We start from the raw sequence: 15630 nt of genomic DNA, 5'->3' as shown, positions 1-15630 counted from the left end.
AAAAAAAAAAAAAGGAGAGAGAAGAGGATAAAGACAGCAGTGAATCAATAGAGAGGCAGGATGTTAATGAGAAATAGATATGGTTTATTACCTGTTGATGATGACATGTATAGTATTCTCAACTGAACCGGTATGGGAAGTATTTCATGATGGGTGAAGTCTTTTTAATAAGCAAAAATGAGAAATAGTGATTGATTGTTTAAAAAAAATAATAATAACAATTATTGGGAAAAGCATGGAAAAGATATTGAATGATAAAGCGGGGAGATTGATATCTCTGTATTGACTGACATGCATGGCATCCCATTTTGAAAAAGCAATGGAAGTCAATGTAAAGTTATATGTAATCTAGTGTAATAGAAAGAAGATTATGATGATAATAAAATAAAAAAAAAAAAAAAGACAAAGTTGCACCCTCCCATCCCATCTAGAGACCAGTTCAAGCCAGCAGCAACGCCATACAATAGGCTGCCTATGACTGTAGGCCCTAATGGCTGGGGGCCATGGATTATCTTTTGCCCCCTCCCAGGCTGCCTATGACTGTAGGCCCTAATGGCTGGGACCCATGACTTATCTTTGCCCCCCTCCTATCTGGAATTCATGTTGTCTTCTCAGACCTTTAAGCAGAACTTGCAAAACTCTCCAGTCCATCTGGAGACTGGTTCAACGGCAGTGCAGGACACCTGGCTACCTGGTGCTGAGGGCCCTAACAGTCGGGAACTGACACTCATCTCACCCCTACTTGCACCTCTCCCCAATCTGTAAAATGGTTAAAGTCAGTAGGAGTTCTCTGAACACCAAGCTGCCTGTGGCTGCAGTACCAACAACTGGGCCTTTTCAATCTCCCACACCCCTTCTCATCTCTAGACTTCAAGTTGACTTTTTGGCCCTTTAAGATGAACTTGCACTCTTCCCACACAATCTGGAGACTGAATCAAGCCTGTGACAATACTGGATGCCAGGTTTGGCAGCAGCCACTAATGGCCGGGACATGTAGCTAATCCCAACCCCTACTTGTTTCTAGCTCCAGATAGGTTTCTTGGGATGTTTAGACAAATTTGCACTCCTCTACGCACCATCTGGAGACTGGTTCAAGCTAGCAACAGTGCCCAAAATCATGCTACCTATGGTTACAGGCACTAACAGTCAAAAAACACTCAACCTCACTTCTACTCATCTCTGGAATCCAGGTTGGATTCATGGAACTTTAAGATGAACTTGCAGCTCTTGCCAATCAAACTGGAGACCAATTAAAATTAGTGCTGCTGCTGGACACCGGGCTGCCTGTGTCTAAAGGCACTAACAGCCAGGACCCGTGGCTCATCCTCACTCCTATTTCTCTCTGGACTTTAGTTTGCTTTCTTCAGACTTTAAGACAAATTGGAGCACTCTCCACCCCATCAGGATACCAGATAAAGTGAGTAACACTGCCAGGCATCAGTCTGCCTATGGCTTCAGGCCCTAATAGCTGGGTCTCATCACTCAACCCCACCCATATTTGTCTCTGGACTTCATGTTGGTTTCTTGGGCCTTTACCACAACCTTGGACCTCTCTCCAACTCATCTGGAGACTGGGTCATGCCAGAGGCAGTGCATTACACCAGGCTGCCTGTGGTTGCAATTTCTAATGGTTGAGTCTTATCTTGCATCTCAACTCCTACCCAACTCTGGACTTCAGGTTGGATTCCTGGGCCTTTAAGAAGATCTCATACCCTTCCCCACCCCTTCTAAAGATTAATTCAAGCCAGAGGCAGGCCGGATAACAGGCTTCTGGTTGCATCAAACCCTAACATCTGGGTCCCATCATCCACCAACACCTAACTCATTTTTGGACTTCAGATGGTTTATAGGGCCTTTACAACAAACTTGTATCTCTCCCCACCTTGCCTGGAGAATAGCCCAAGCCAGAATCCACTAGACCAGCCTAGTGGCAGACACTAGGCTGCCTTTGGCTGCATGTACTTATGATCAGATACCATTATTCATCCCCACCCCTACTAGTCTCTGGAATTCAGGTTGGTTTCTTGGGCATTTAAGACAAACTTGCATCCCTTTCCACCCCTTCTCTTATAGAGACTGGTTAAAGCCCGTGCTAGTGTCAAAAACCAGATTGCTTTTGAATACTGGTCCTAATGGCCAGGTTCCATCACTTATTCCCACCTCTATTTTATCTGGGCTTCAGGTTGGTTTTATGGGACTTTAAAATGAACTTACATCCTCCCCACCCTATCTGAAGTCTTGTTCAAGCCAGAGGTAGTGCAGGACACCAGGGTGCCTCTGACTGAAAGCCATAACAATAGGACTCACCTACTTCTCTCTGTATTTCAGGTTGGTTTCTTGGACATTAAGATGAACTTGCACTTCTCCCCACCTCATCTGGAGACAAGTTAATCCAATGGCAGTACCAGACACTAGGATTCCTGAGATTGTAAACCCTAAAGACCGGGACATGTTGCTCATCCTCACCCTTACCTGACTCTGGATGTCAGGTTGACTTCATGAGCCTTTAAGACAAGCATATACCCTTCCCCATACCTTCTAAAGATTGGTCCAAGACAGAGGCAGCATGGACAAACAGGCTGCCTGTGACTTCACGCCCTAAGGGCTGGGTCCCATCACTCATCCCCACCAGTAATGGTCTCTGGACTTCAGATTGGATTCTTGGGCCTTTAAGACAATTCCCCCCCCCCAAAAGCCATTTAGAGACTGGTTCAGGGCCATGGCAGTGCCAGACATCAGGCTGCCTATGGCTGCAGGCCCTAAGGACCAAGACCTGTCTCTCATCCCCATCCCTACTCATCTCAGAACTTCAGGTTTGTTTCATGAGCCTTTAAGATGAACTTGCACTACTCCACACTCTGGAGACCAATTCAAGCCAGCAGCAGTGCTGGAGAGCAGTTGCCTGTGACTATAGGTCCTATCAAGCCAGTGGCAATGGCAGACATCAGCCTTTCTCTGGCAGCAATTCTAATGATAAGGTCCAGACTCTCATACATACCCTTTTACTTTCTGGAGTTCAGGTTAGTTTTATGGGCCATTAGGAAAATCTTACAACCCTCCTCACCACATCAGAAAATTGGTTCAATCCAGAGGCTGTACCAGACACCAGGATGCTCGTGGCTGCAAGCTCTAACAGCCAGTACCTGTCACTCATCCCTATCCCCAATTGTCTCTGGACTGCATGTTGGTTACTTTAGACCTTAAGACAAAGTTTGACTTCTCCTTACCCCATCTAGAGGCCAGAAAAAGTGCCAGACACTAGGCTGCCTGTGGCTGCAGGACCTAATAGTTGGGAGCCATGGCTTGTTTTCACCCATACTCTTCTCTGAAATTCAGGTCATTTTCTTGGGCTTTTAAGATGAACATGCAACCCTCCCTGTTATATCTGGAGAGTGGCTCAAGCCAACAGCAGTGCAGGATACCTGGATACTTGTAGATGCAGGCCCTATTGCCCAATATCCATCACCCCACCCCTTATCGCACCTCAATACAGTCAGTGGCAGTGCCAAACACCAGGCTGCCTAGGGACCCTTCACTCAACCCACTTCTACTCATTTCTGAAATCCAGGTTGGTTTCTTGGGACTTTAAGACTAAATTACTACTCTCCCAAATCCAACTAGAGATCATTAAAATCAAGCAGCACTGATGGACACCAGGATGCTACAGACACTAATGGACAGGACCCATCACTCATCCTTACCCCTACTCATCTCTGGACTTCAGGTTGGTTTCTTTGGATTTTAAGACAAACTTGCACTACACCCCACCCCATCAGGAGATTGTTTAAAGCTAGCAGCAGAGCCAGACACCAATTTGCCTGTCACTGTCTCTGTAGGTTCTAAATAATAGGTCCCATCACTCAATCCCACACCTTCTTGTCTCTGGACTTTGGGTTGTTTATCTGGGACTTTAAGACAAACTTACACACCTCCCAACCTGTTCTGCCAGACACCAGACTGCTTTGGCTTCATGTACTAATAGCCAAGTCCTGTCATTCATCCCCATAGCTAATTGTCTCTAGACTTAAGTTTGTTTTCTAGGGCCTTTAAGATGAACTTACACCCCTTTTCACCCTGTCTAAAGACTGTTTGAAGTCAGAGTCAGTGCCAAAACCCAGCTGCTTGTGACTACTGTCCCAAAAGGTAAAGTTCTATATCACATCCCCATTCCTATTGTCTTTGAGCTTTGGATTGGTTTCTGGAGACTTTAAAATGAACTTACAACCCACACCACCACATCTGAAAACTTTCAAGCCAGAGGCAATGTAGGACATGAGGCTGCCTGCGGCTTCTAGCCCTGATGGCTAGGTCCCATCACTCATCCCAACCACTATTTACCTCTGGATTTTAGCTTGGTTTCAGGGACCTTAAAGACAAACTTTTACCCCACCCCATCTGGAGAATAGTGCAAGCCAGCGATAGTTCCAGACAGCAAGGTGGCTATTTGCTGCAGTATCTAATGGCTAGGTCTCTTCGCTAATCTCCACCCTTAATTGTCTTTGGACTTTAGGCTGCTATCTTCAGCCTTAGAATGAACTTGCCCAACTCCCAAGCCAATATGAAAAATGGTTCAAGACAGCTTCAAAGCCAGACACTTGGCTATTTGTGGCTGCTGGCCCTGTGGTTGGGACCGGTCACTAATCCCCACACCTTCTCATCTCAGGATTTCAGATTAGTTTCTTGGGACATTAAGATGAACTTGAACACCACCCCATCCAACCTGAAGACTGGATCAAGTCAGGGTCAGTGCCGGACACTAGGCTACCTGTGGCTGCAGAACCTAACGACCAGGACCCATAGCTCATCCTCACCTCTACTTGTTTCTAGCTTCAGTTTGGTTTCTTGGGACATCAAGACAAATAGTCACCTCTTCCCACCCCATATGGAGACCTGTTCAAGCCAGCAGTAGTGCTTGAAACCAGGTTGACTATGCCTATAGGCAATAATGGTCAGGACCCATTGCTCAACCGCAGTTACACTCATCTTGAGAATCAAGACTTTTCTCTTGGGACTTTCAAATGAACTTGCAGCTCTTCCCTAGTAGATAGAAATGAAATCCAGCACCACTGCCAGAAACCAACTGCCTTTAGCTATATGCATTAATTTCCAGGGCCTGTCACCCATCCCCATCCCTACTCATCTCTGGACTTCGGGTTGGTTTCTTTGAACTTTAAGACAAACTTGCACCACTCCTCACCCCATCAAGGGCCTGGTTAAATTGCATGGCACTGCTGGACACCAGGCTTCTTGTGGCTATATGCACTAATGGCTGGGAACTGTTGCTAAACTTCACCCCTACTTCTCTGTGGACTTCATGTTGGTTTCTTGTGTGAGGCACTGCTGCTTGCTTGAACTGGTCTCCAGATGGGCTGGGGAGAAGTGCTAGTTTATATTAAAGGTCCAAGGAACAAATCTTAAGTTCAGAGACAAATAGGGGTTGGTATGCATAATGGGTCAGGGGCGTGAGAACCTGCAGTCTCTGGCAGCCCGGTGTCCAGCACTGCCACTGTTTTGGACCTGTCTCCAGTTGGTGCGGTGAGGGTTACAAGTTTGTCTTAAAATCCCAAGAACAACCTGAAGTCCAGAGACAAGAAAAAGTGGGAATGAGAGATGGGTCCCAGCCATTAGAGCTTGCAAAAACTGGAAGCCTGGTGGCTTCACACATTGCTGCTGGCTTGAAATGGTCCCCAGATTAATGGGGAGGGAGGGCGCAAGTTTGCTTGAAGGCCCATAATACTTGAACTCCTGAGATGAGTAGGGGTGGAGATTAGCGATGTGTCCTGGCTATGGGGCCTGCAGTCACAGGCAGCATTGTGTCAGGCTTTGCTGCTGAACTGAACTGTCTTAAATATTGGGTTTAGAGTGGTTCTAGTTGATCTTAACATCTCAAGAAATCAAACTGATGCCAGAGAAGTTACTAGTGGGATGAGCTTAGGGTCCCAGTTGTTAGTGCCTGCAAACAAAGGCAGTGTGTGGTCAGGCACTGCCACTTGCTTGACTAGTCTCCAGATGTTGTGGTAAGAGGTGCATGTTTGTCTTTAAGACCCAGGAAAATACATGAAATACATAGAGAAGTAGGGTTGCTGATGATCGACATGTCTTTGTCGTTAGGGCCTGCAACCAGAGGCAACCTGGTGTCAGTCTTGAGCCGTTTTGTAGATTGGGTGCAGAGAGGTGTAAGGTGTAGTCTTAGAGTCCCAAGAAACCAACCTAAAGCCAGAGACATTATGGGTGGGGATGAGTTATGGGTCAAACTGTTAGAGCCTTTACTCACAAGTACCTTGATGTCCTGCAGTGCAGCTGGCTTGGACCTGTCTTCACATGGGGTGGGGAGTGATGCAAGTGAAACTTAAAAACAACAACAACTACTACAACTACAACTACAACAAATAAAACAAGAAATACACCTGAAGTCCAGAGACGAAGAATAGGGCTAGGATGAATGAAAAGTTGTGGCCAAAATTTCCTGAGCCACAGGCAGCCTGGTGTACAGCAATGCTACTGGATTGATCCTTTTTCCAAATTGGGTGGAAAGAGGTTTACGTTTGTCTTAAAATCTTAAGAAACTAACCTGAAGCCAGAAACAAGTAGGGGCAGGGAAGAGCTATGGGCACCAGACTTTAGTGCTTGCAACCACAGGTGTCTAAATCCTGGTCTCTGACACTTCCAGTCTTGTATTGGTCTCAAGATGGGATGGGAAGGGGAGGAAATTTGTCTTAAAGGCCTAAAAAACCAAACCTAATAGAGAGACAAGTAGGCGTGGGAGTAAACGACAGGATCCAGCCATTAGGGCAGGCAGTCACAGCCAGTCTGTTATCTGGCACTGCAGCTGGCTTGAAACAGTCTCCAGATTGGGTGGGGAGGGGGGAAAGGTCTTCTTAAAGTCCAAAGAAATGAATCTGAATTCCCGAGATGAGAAGGGGTGTTGATGAATGACGAGTACAAGACATTAGGGACTGCAGCCACAGGCAGACTGGTGTCCATCTTTGCCACTAGCTTGAACCATTTTTTAGATTGTGTGCAGAGAGGTGCAAGTTTATCTTAAAGTCTCTAGAAACCAGCCTGAATCCAGAGATAGGTAGTGGTTAGTATGATCAAAGGGTCCTGATAGTGCCTGCAGCCACAATACCTGTTATGCACACTGCTCCTGACTTGAACCAGTCTCCAGACGGGGTGAAGAGGGGTTCAAGTTTATCTTAAAGGCCAAAGAAAACAACATGAATTGCAGAGACAAGTAGAGATGGGGGTGAGAGATGGGTCCCAGCTGTTAGGGCATGCAGCTACAGGGTGCCTGGTATCCAGCACTGTGCTGGCTTAAGTAGGTCTCCAGATAGGGTGGGAAGGGGTGCAAGTTTGTCATAAAGATCCAAGAATAACCTGAAGTCCAGAAAAAAAGAAGGAGTGTTAATGAGCAACAGGTTCCTGCCATTAGAGCTTGCAGCCACTGGCAACTTGGTGTCGTGCTCTCTGCTGGCTAGAAATGGTTTTCAGATGGGATGGGAAGAATGCAAGTTCATCTTAAAGGCCCAAGAAGCCACCCTGAATTCCATAGATGAGTAGGGGTGAAGATAAGTTATGTGTGCTGGCCATAAGGCCCACAGCCATAGGCAGGATGGTGTCTATCTTTGCTACTAGCTCAAACTGTTTTCAAGATTGTGTGCAAAGAGGTGGAAGTTTATCCTAAAGTCCCTAGAAACAAACTGGACTCCAGATACGAGTAGTGGTTGGGATGATCGAGGGGTCTTGATCATTAGTGCGTGCAGCCACAGAAGTCTGTTCTCCATCACTGTTGCTGGCTTGAACCAGTCTTCAGATGGGGTGGAGAAGGGTTCAAATTCATCTTAAAGGCCAAAGAAAAAAATATGAAGTCTATAGACAAGTAGAGATGGAAATGGGTGATGGAATACTCCTTTTGGTGCCTTGATCTACAAGCATCCTGGTGTCTATCACTGCTGCTGGCTTGAACCAGTCTCCTGGGTCTACAGGTGGGATGAGGAAAAGTAAAAGTTCATCCTAAAGGCCAAAGAAATCACCCTAAAGTCCAGAGATGAGTAGGAGTGGGAATTATCAAAGGTCCCAGTTATTAGAGCCTGCAACTACAGGCAGCCTGTGTCCAGCACTGCTGCTGGATTGAACCGGTTTCCACATGGGGTAAGGATGGGTGAAAGTATGTCTTACAGGCCCAAGAAACCAACCTAAAATCTGGAGATGAGCCATGTTGTAGATGAGCTATTGGATGCCGGCCATTAGTGCCTGCAGCCAAAGCAAGCCTGGTGTTCAGCACTGTTGCTGTCTTGAGCCAGTCTCCAGATGAAGCGAGAAGGTGTACAAATTTATCTTAATGGCACAAGGAACCAACCTAAACTCCAGAGACTACTCCAGGTGGTGATGAGCAATGGGTCCTGGCCTTCAGTACCTGCAGCCACCAGCAACCTGGTGTCTAACACTGCCCTTAGCTTGAGAAGTTCTAAGATGCAGTGGTGAGGAGTGTAAGTTCATCTTAAAGCCAAGAAACCAACCTGAAGGTAGAGACTAGTGGGGTGGGGATGAGCTACAGGTGGTGGCCATTAGGGCATGAAGTCACAGGCAGTCTCCTGTCCAGCACTGCAGTCGCCTTGAATCAGTCTTTGAATGGTGTGATTAGGGGTGCAAGTTTGTTTTAAAGGCCCAAGAAACCAATCTGAAGTCCAGAAACAAGTAAATGTAGGAATAAGGGACAGGTTCTGGCCATTAGGTCCTGCAAACACAGGCAGCCTAGTGTCCAACACTGCTGCTGATTTGAACCAGTCTCCAGATGGGGTGGGGAGAAGTGTATGTTTGTCTTCAAGTCTTTAGAAACCAATCTGAAGTCCAGAAACAAGAAAGAGTTGTGATGAGGGATGAGTCCTGGCCCGTAGGGACTGCAGCCATAGGCATCCAGGTGTCCAGCACTACCCATCTCCAGATGTGGCAGGGAGGGCTGAAAGTTTGTCCTAATGACCCAAAAAAGAAACTTGAAGTTTAGAGTTGAGTAGCAGTGTGGATTAGTGAGGGGTTACTGATGTTCTGGACTGCAGTCACAGGAGCCTGCTGTTGGAACTGCTGCTGGCTTACACCAGTCTCCAGATGAAGTGGGAAGGGTTGTGAATTTTTCTTAAAGCCCCAAGTAGCTAATCTGAAGTTCAGAGATGAAAAGGGGTGGGGATGACAAAGAGTTCTGGCCGTTAGTGCCTGAAGCCAAAAACGCCTTGAGTCTGGCAATGCTGTAGGCCTGAACCACTCTCCAGATAAGGTTGGGTGGCATGCAAGTTTGTCTTAAAGGTCTAAGAAATCAACCTTAAGTCCAGAGATGAACAGGGGTATTTATGAGTGATGGTTCCCTGACATTAGGGCTTGAAACCACAGACAGCCTTTTGTCTGGCAATGCAGCTGGCTTGAAATGGTATCCAGATTGGGTTGGCAGGGGTCCAAGTTGATATTAAAGGCTGAGAAAACAATCTAAAGTCCATCAATGAATAGTTGTGGAGTTAATCTTTGGTTCACGGACTTTAGGTTCTGCAGCAACAGGGAGCCTGGTGTCTGACACTGCTGCTGTATTGAACAAATCTCCAGATGACGTGCAGAGGAATGTGAGTTCTTCAACGACCAAGAAACCAACTTAAAGTACAGAGATAAGTAGACTGAGGATCAGTAACAAGTCCTGGCCAATAGAGACCACAGACAGCCTGGTGTCCAGCACTGCTGCTGTCTTGAACTGGTCTCCAGATGAGGTGGGAGTGGGGAGTAAGTTTATCGTAAAGTTTCAATAAACCAACCTTAAGTCCAGAGACATGTATGAGTGGGGATGACCCACAGGTCCAGGTCATTATGGCCTGAAGCCACAGGTAGCCTAATGTCCGGCACTGCCACTGGTTTGATCCAGACTCCAGATGAGCTGGCAAGGGGTGCAAGATAATCTTAAAGGTCCAAGAAACCAACCTGAAGTCTAGGGACGAGAGGGGTGGGGATGAGCAATGGGTCCTGGCCATTAGTGCCTGCAGTCACAGGCATCCACTGGGATGTCCAGCAATAAAAATGGCTTGAACTGGTATCCAGATATGGTGAAGAGGGGTGAAAGCTCATCGTCAAGACCCAAGGAACCAACCTGAATTACGGAGATGAGTAAGGGTGAGGATGAACAATGAATACTGACTGTTAGGGACTGCAGACACAGGCAGTCTGTTGTACGACATTGCTGCTGGCTTGACCAGTCTCCCAATGTTTTGGGGAGGGGTGCAAATTTGTCTTAAAAGCCCACAAAAATACATGAAATCCATAGACAAGTAGGGTGGTTGAGGAGCAACAGGTCTTGACTGTTAGGTCCTTATGCCGAGGCAGCCTGCTGTCAGGCACAGTCAGTGGCTTGAATGTGTCTCCAGATAAGGTGGAGGGGTGAATGTTTGCCTTAAAGGACCAAGAAACCAACCTGAAGTCCAGAGACAAATAGCAGCAGGAGTGAGCAATGGGTCCCATTTACTAGACCTTTGCTGTTTGGCACTGTCACTGGTTTAAAATGGTCTCCAGATTGCGTGGAAAAGGGTCCACATTCGTCTTTAAGTCTCAAGAAACCAACCTGAAGCCAAAGATGAGTAGGGGCGGGGATTAGTGACTGGTCCCAGCCTTTAGTGCCTACAGCCCTAGGCACCCTGGGGTCTGGCCTTCATTGCTGCTGGCTTGGATTGATCTCCAGAAGGGGTGGGGAGGATTATAAGTTCTTTTTTAACTCTCTAGAAACCTACCTGAATTTCAGAAATAAGTACGGTTGAGAATCAGCAAGCCCCGTCCCCCAGCCATTAGTGCCAGTGGCCACAGACAACCTGCAGTCTGGCACTGCTTGAACTGGTCTTCAGATGGGATGGGGTGGAATGAAAATTCATCTTAAAGTTCCAAGAAACAATGCTAAAGTCAAGAGATGAGAAGGGGTGGGAATCAGCAATGGGTCCCAGCCATTAGTGTTGCAGACAGAGGCAGCTTGTGTCTGGCACTGCTGGGGGCTTAAACATATCTCCATATTGGGTGTGGTAAGTTTCAAATTCATCTTAAAGCTTAAAGAAACCAAGCTGAAATCCAGAGATGGGTAGATATTTGGATGATTGATGGATCCCTGCCTTTATGGAGTGAAGCTACAGACACTGTCTGGCACTTATGCTGGCTTGAACTGATCTAGAGATGTGGTGGGAAATGGTTTCAGTTTTTCTTAACTGCCCAAGAAACCAACCTGAAGTCCAGAGACCAGTAGAAGTAGTGACAAGTAAAGGGGTGCGGCCTCTAGGGCCTTCAGCCACATGTAGCCTCATGTCCCTCATGGCCACTGGTTTGAACTGGTCTTCAGACAGGTGGGTAGGCATGTAATTTTGTCTTAAAATTCCAAGGAACCAACAAGAAGTCCATAAAGAAATAAGTGTGGGTGTGAGTAATGGGTCCCAGCTGTTAGGGCCTGTAGCCACAACCTGGTGTTAGGCACTGTTGCTGGCTTGAACTTTTCACCATATGTGGTGGGAAAAGTTCACCTTAAAATCACAAGAAACTAATGTGAAGTCCACTGAGGAGTAGGGGTTTGGATGGTCATCAGGGCTCGGCTGTTAGGGCCTGTAGCCATAGGGCCTGTTGTCCAGCACTGCTGCTGGCTTGAATCAGTCTTCACATGGCATGGGTATGGGTGCCAGTACATCATAAAGGTCCCAGGAACAAACCTGAAGTCCAGAGTTGTATCAGGGTGTTTATGAGCTATGAGTCCCACTTGTTAGTTACTGCTGTTAAAGGGAGTCTGTTGTCTCACACTGCTACTGGCTTGAACCAGTATCCAATGGGGTGGAAATGAGTATAAGTTCATCTTAAACTTTTATGAAACCACCCAGAAGTCCATAGCATGGTAGGAGTGGGGATTAGCAAAGGATCCTGGCCGTTAGAGCCTGCTGCCACAGGCACTGTGGTATACAGCACTGCTGCTGGCATGAACAGGTCACCAGATGATGTTGGGAGGGGTGCAAGTTCATTTTAAAGTCCCAAGAAACAAACATGAATTCCAGAGATGAGTAGAGGGAAGAATGAAGACTATACTGGGCAGTTAGGTCCTGGAGCCACATACAGCTGGAACTTCCCACTGGCTTGAACCACTCCAAGATGGGGATGAGTGTGAGTTTATCTTAAAGTCCCAAGAAACCAATCTGAAGTCCAAAGATGTGTAGGGGGGAGGGATGAGCTATGGGTCCTTGCCATTAGTATCTGTAAGCACAGGCACCCTGGTGTCCAGCACTGCAACTGGCCTTAATAAGTCTCCAGATGTGAGTGTGGGAGACATGGAAGTTCAACTTTTAAAGTCCCAAGAAACAAACCTGAACTCCAGAGATTTGTAGGGGAGTGAATTAGCAACAACTGCTGGGTGTTAGGGCCTGCAGGCTCAGGTATCCTGGTGTTCAGCACTGCTGCAGGCTAAAACTAGTTTCCAGACGGGATGGTGAGATGTGCAAGTTTATCTTTAAGTCCCAAGAAACCACCATAAATTCCACAGATGAATAGGGGTGAGATGAGTGAAATGTCCTGGTTGTTAGTGCCTGCAGCCACAGGCACCTGGTGTCCAGCACTACCACTGGCTTGAACCAGTCTCCAGATGAGGTGAGGAGGGGTACAAGTTTGTCTTAAAGTTCCAAGACAACACCATGAAGTCCAGAGACAAGAAGGGGTGGGAATGAGTGAAGGATTCTTAATGTTAGTAAACTCAGCCATAGGTAGCCTATTGTGTGACACTGCTGCCAGCATGAACAGATCTGCGATTGAGGTGGGGAAAGGTGCAAATTCATCGTAAAGATCCAAGAAATCAAACTAAATTCCAGAGACAAAGCGGGGTGGATATGAGTGTAGAGTCTCGGTTGTTAGGGCCTACAGCTTCAGGCAACCTTGTGCCCAGCACTGATGCTCATTTGAACCAGTCTCCAGATGTAGTGGAGGGGTGAAAGTTTGTCTTAAAGGCCCAAGAAATCAAACTGTAGTCCAGAGATCAGTTGGAGTAGGAAGGAGCGATATATCCTGGCCATTTAGGCCTGGAGTAAGAGGCAACCTGAGATCCAGCACTGCCACTGGCTTAATCTAGTCCCCAGGTGGGGTGGAGTGATGCAAGTTTGTCTTAAAGATCCAATAAGCCAACCTGAAGTCCAGAGACATTTAGGGGCAGAGATGAATGATGCATCCAGGCTGTTAGGACCATCAATGAAAACAGCCTGGTGTTCAGCACTGCTTCTGGATTGAACCAGTCACCAGATATTGTGGGGAGAGGTACAAATTAGCCTTTTTGTCCCAAGAAACCAACCTGAAGTCCAGAGATGAGTCCAAGGGGGAACAAGTGACAGGTCTTGGCTGTTAGGGAGTTCAGTCTCAGGTATCCTGCTGCCGGCACTGCTGCTGTCTTGAACAGGTCTCCACATGAGGAGGGTAGGTTTTCAACTTCTTAAAGTTCCAAGAAACCAACCTGAAATCTAGACATGAGTAAAGGCGGAGCTGTTAGTTAATGCAGTCACAGGTAGCCTGATGTGCGTCACTTCCTCTGGGTTGAACTGGTCTCTGTATGGGGTGGGGAGGTGTACAAGTTCATATAAAGGCCTTAGAAACCACCTGAAATCTAGAGACCAGTAGGGGTTGTGATTAGGGAAGGGTCCTGGCTGTTAGAGCCTGTAGCCACAGGCACCCTGGTGTCCAGTATTACCTCTGGCTTGAACCATGTTCCAGATGGGGTAAAGTTTATCTTATCATTCCAAGCAACCAACCAGAAGTCCAGAGACGAGAAGGGACAGGGATGAGCAAAAGTTTCTGGCTGTTAAGGACCACAGCCACAGTGTGATGTCTGACACAGCTGCTGGCTCGAACTTGTCTCCAGATGGTGTGGGGAGGTGCATGTTCATCTTACATGCCAATGAATTCAACCTGCAATCCAGAGATGAGTATATATGGGAATGAACAATGGGTCCTGGCCTTTTGGGCGTGCAGCCCCAGGCAGCCGGTTGTCTTAGGTTGCTCCTGGTTTGAATTGGTCTCCAGATGTGGTGTGAAATGGTGCTAGATTGTCTTAACTGACACAGAAACCAACCTGAAGTCCATAGACGAGCAGGGGTGAGGAGGAGTGAAAGGTCCCAGTCTTTAGTGCCTTCAGCCACATGTAGCCTGATGTCTTCCATTGCTGCAGGCTTGAACCAGTCTCCATATGGTGCGGGGAGGTGTACAAGTTCACCTTAAAATCCCAATAAATCCACCTGAAGTTCAAATATGAGTAGGGGTGAGGATGAGTGATGGGTCCCAGTTGTTAAGGCCTTCAGCCACATGTATCCTGGTGGCCAGCACAGCCACTGGCTTGAACAAGTCTCCAGATGTAGAGGGAAAAGTTACAAGTTCATCTTCAAGTCTCAGGAAACCAATGTCATGTCCAGAGACAGGTAGGTGTGTGGGGTTTTTAGCGGGGCTGCGCCCTAGGGCCTCCAGCCATAGGCAGCCTGGTGTCCAGCACTGCTGCTGGCTGGAAACCCTCTCCTTATGGAGTTGAGAAGGTTTCAAGTACATCTTAAAGGTCCAGGAAACCAATCAAAATTCCAGAGACAAGTTGGGGTGTAGATGAGCTACTGGGTGCCAGCCATTAAGACTTGCAGCCAAAGGAGCTTGAATCAGTCTCCAGAAGGTGTGAAGAGGTATGCAAGTTTGTATTAAAGGCACAAGAAACAAACCTGAATGCCAGAGTCTACTCCAGGTGGGGATGAGCAACAAGTCTCGGCCATTAGTGTCTGCAGCCACAGGCAGTCTGGAGTCCGGCACTGACACTGGCTTGAATCAGTGTCCAGATGGGGTGAGAGAGAGTGTAATTTCTTCTTACAGGCCCAAAATACCACTCTGAAATTGAGAAATGTGTAACAGTGGGAATGAGCAAAGGGTCCAGGCCATTGGTTCCTGCAGGCACAGGTACCCTGGTGTTCAGCACTGCTGCTGGTTTAACCCAGTCTCCATATGGAGTGGGTATGGGTTCAAGTGTGTCTTAAAGTGCCATGAAACCAACTTGAAGTCCAGAGATGAGGATGTGGTAAGAATAAGAGATAGGATCAGTCATTAGGCCCAGCAGCCACAGGCAGTCTAGTGTCCAACACTGCCACTGTTTTGAACCAGTAAAAGATGGGGTGGGGAAAGCTACAAATTTGTCTTAAAGGCCCAAGAAGTCACACTGCAGTCCAAAGATGAGTAGGGGTGGGGATGAGCCATGGGTCTCAACTGTTACACTCTGCAGTCACAGGCATCCTGGTGTCCAACACTGCAGCTGGCTTGAACCAGTCTCCAGATGGGGTAGAGAGGCATGCAAGTTCATCTTAGAGTCCCAATAAACAAACCTGAATTCCAGAGACATGTAGTTAAGGGAATGAAAATTGAATCACAGCTGTTAGGGTCTGCAGCCTAAGGCAGTCTGATGTACAACACTGCTGATGGCTTGATCCAGTCTCCAGATTGGGTGGGGAGCCATGCAAGTTCATCTTAAAGCCCCAAGAAATCAGCCTGAAGTCCAGAGATGAGTAGGGGTGATGATGAGTGACGGGTCCCAGTCCATAGGGCCTGCAGCCATAGGCAGCCCGGTGTCTTGCACCT

General features: G+C 47.3%; 1 pseudogene; it reads right to left on the bottom strand.

Moving 5' to 3' along the window:
* Nucleotides 1–10006: 10006 nt before the first annotated feature.
* Nucleotides 10007–15630, bottom strand: part of LOC102479677 (transcription intermediary factor 1-beta-like) — a 9842-nt pseudogene continuing 4218 nt past the window's right edge.

The sequence above is a fragment of the Tupaia chinensis genome, unplaced genomic scaffold (genome assembly GCF_000334495.1).
Source record: "Tupaia chinensis unplaced genomic scaffold, TupChi_1.0 Scaffold140391_1, whole genome shotgun sequence".
Lineage (NCBI taxonomy): Eukaryota > Metazoa > Chordata > Mammalia > Scandentia > Tupaiidae > Tupaia > Tupaia belangeri.
This window is presented reverse-complemented; position numbering and strand designations above follow the sequence as displayed.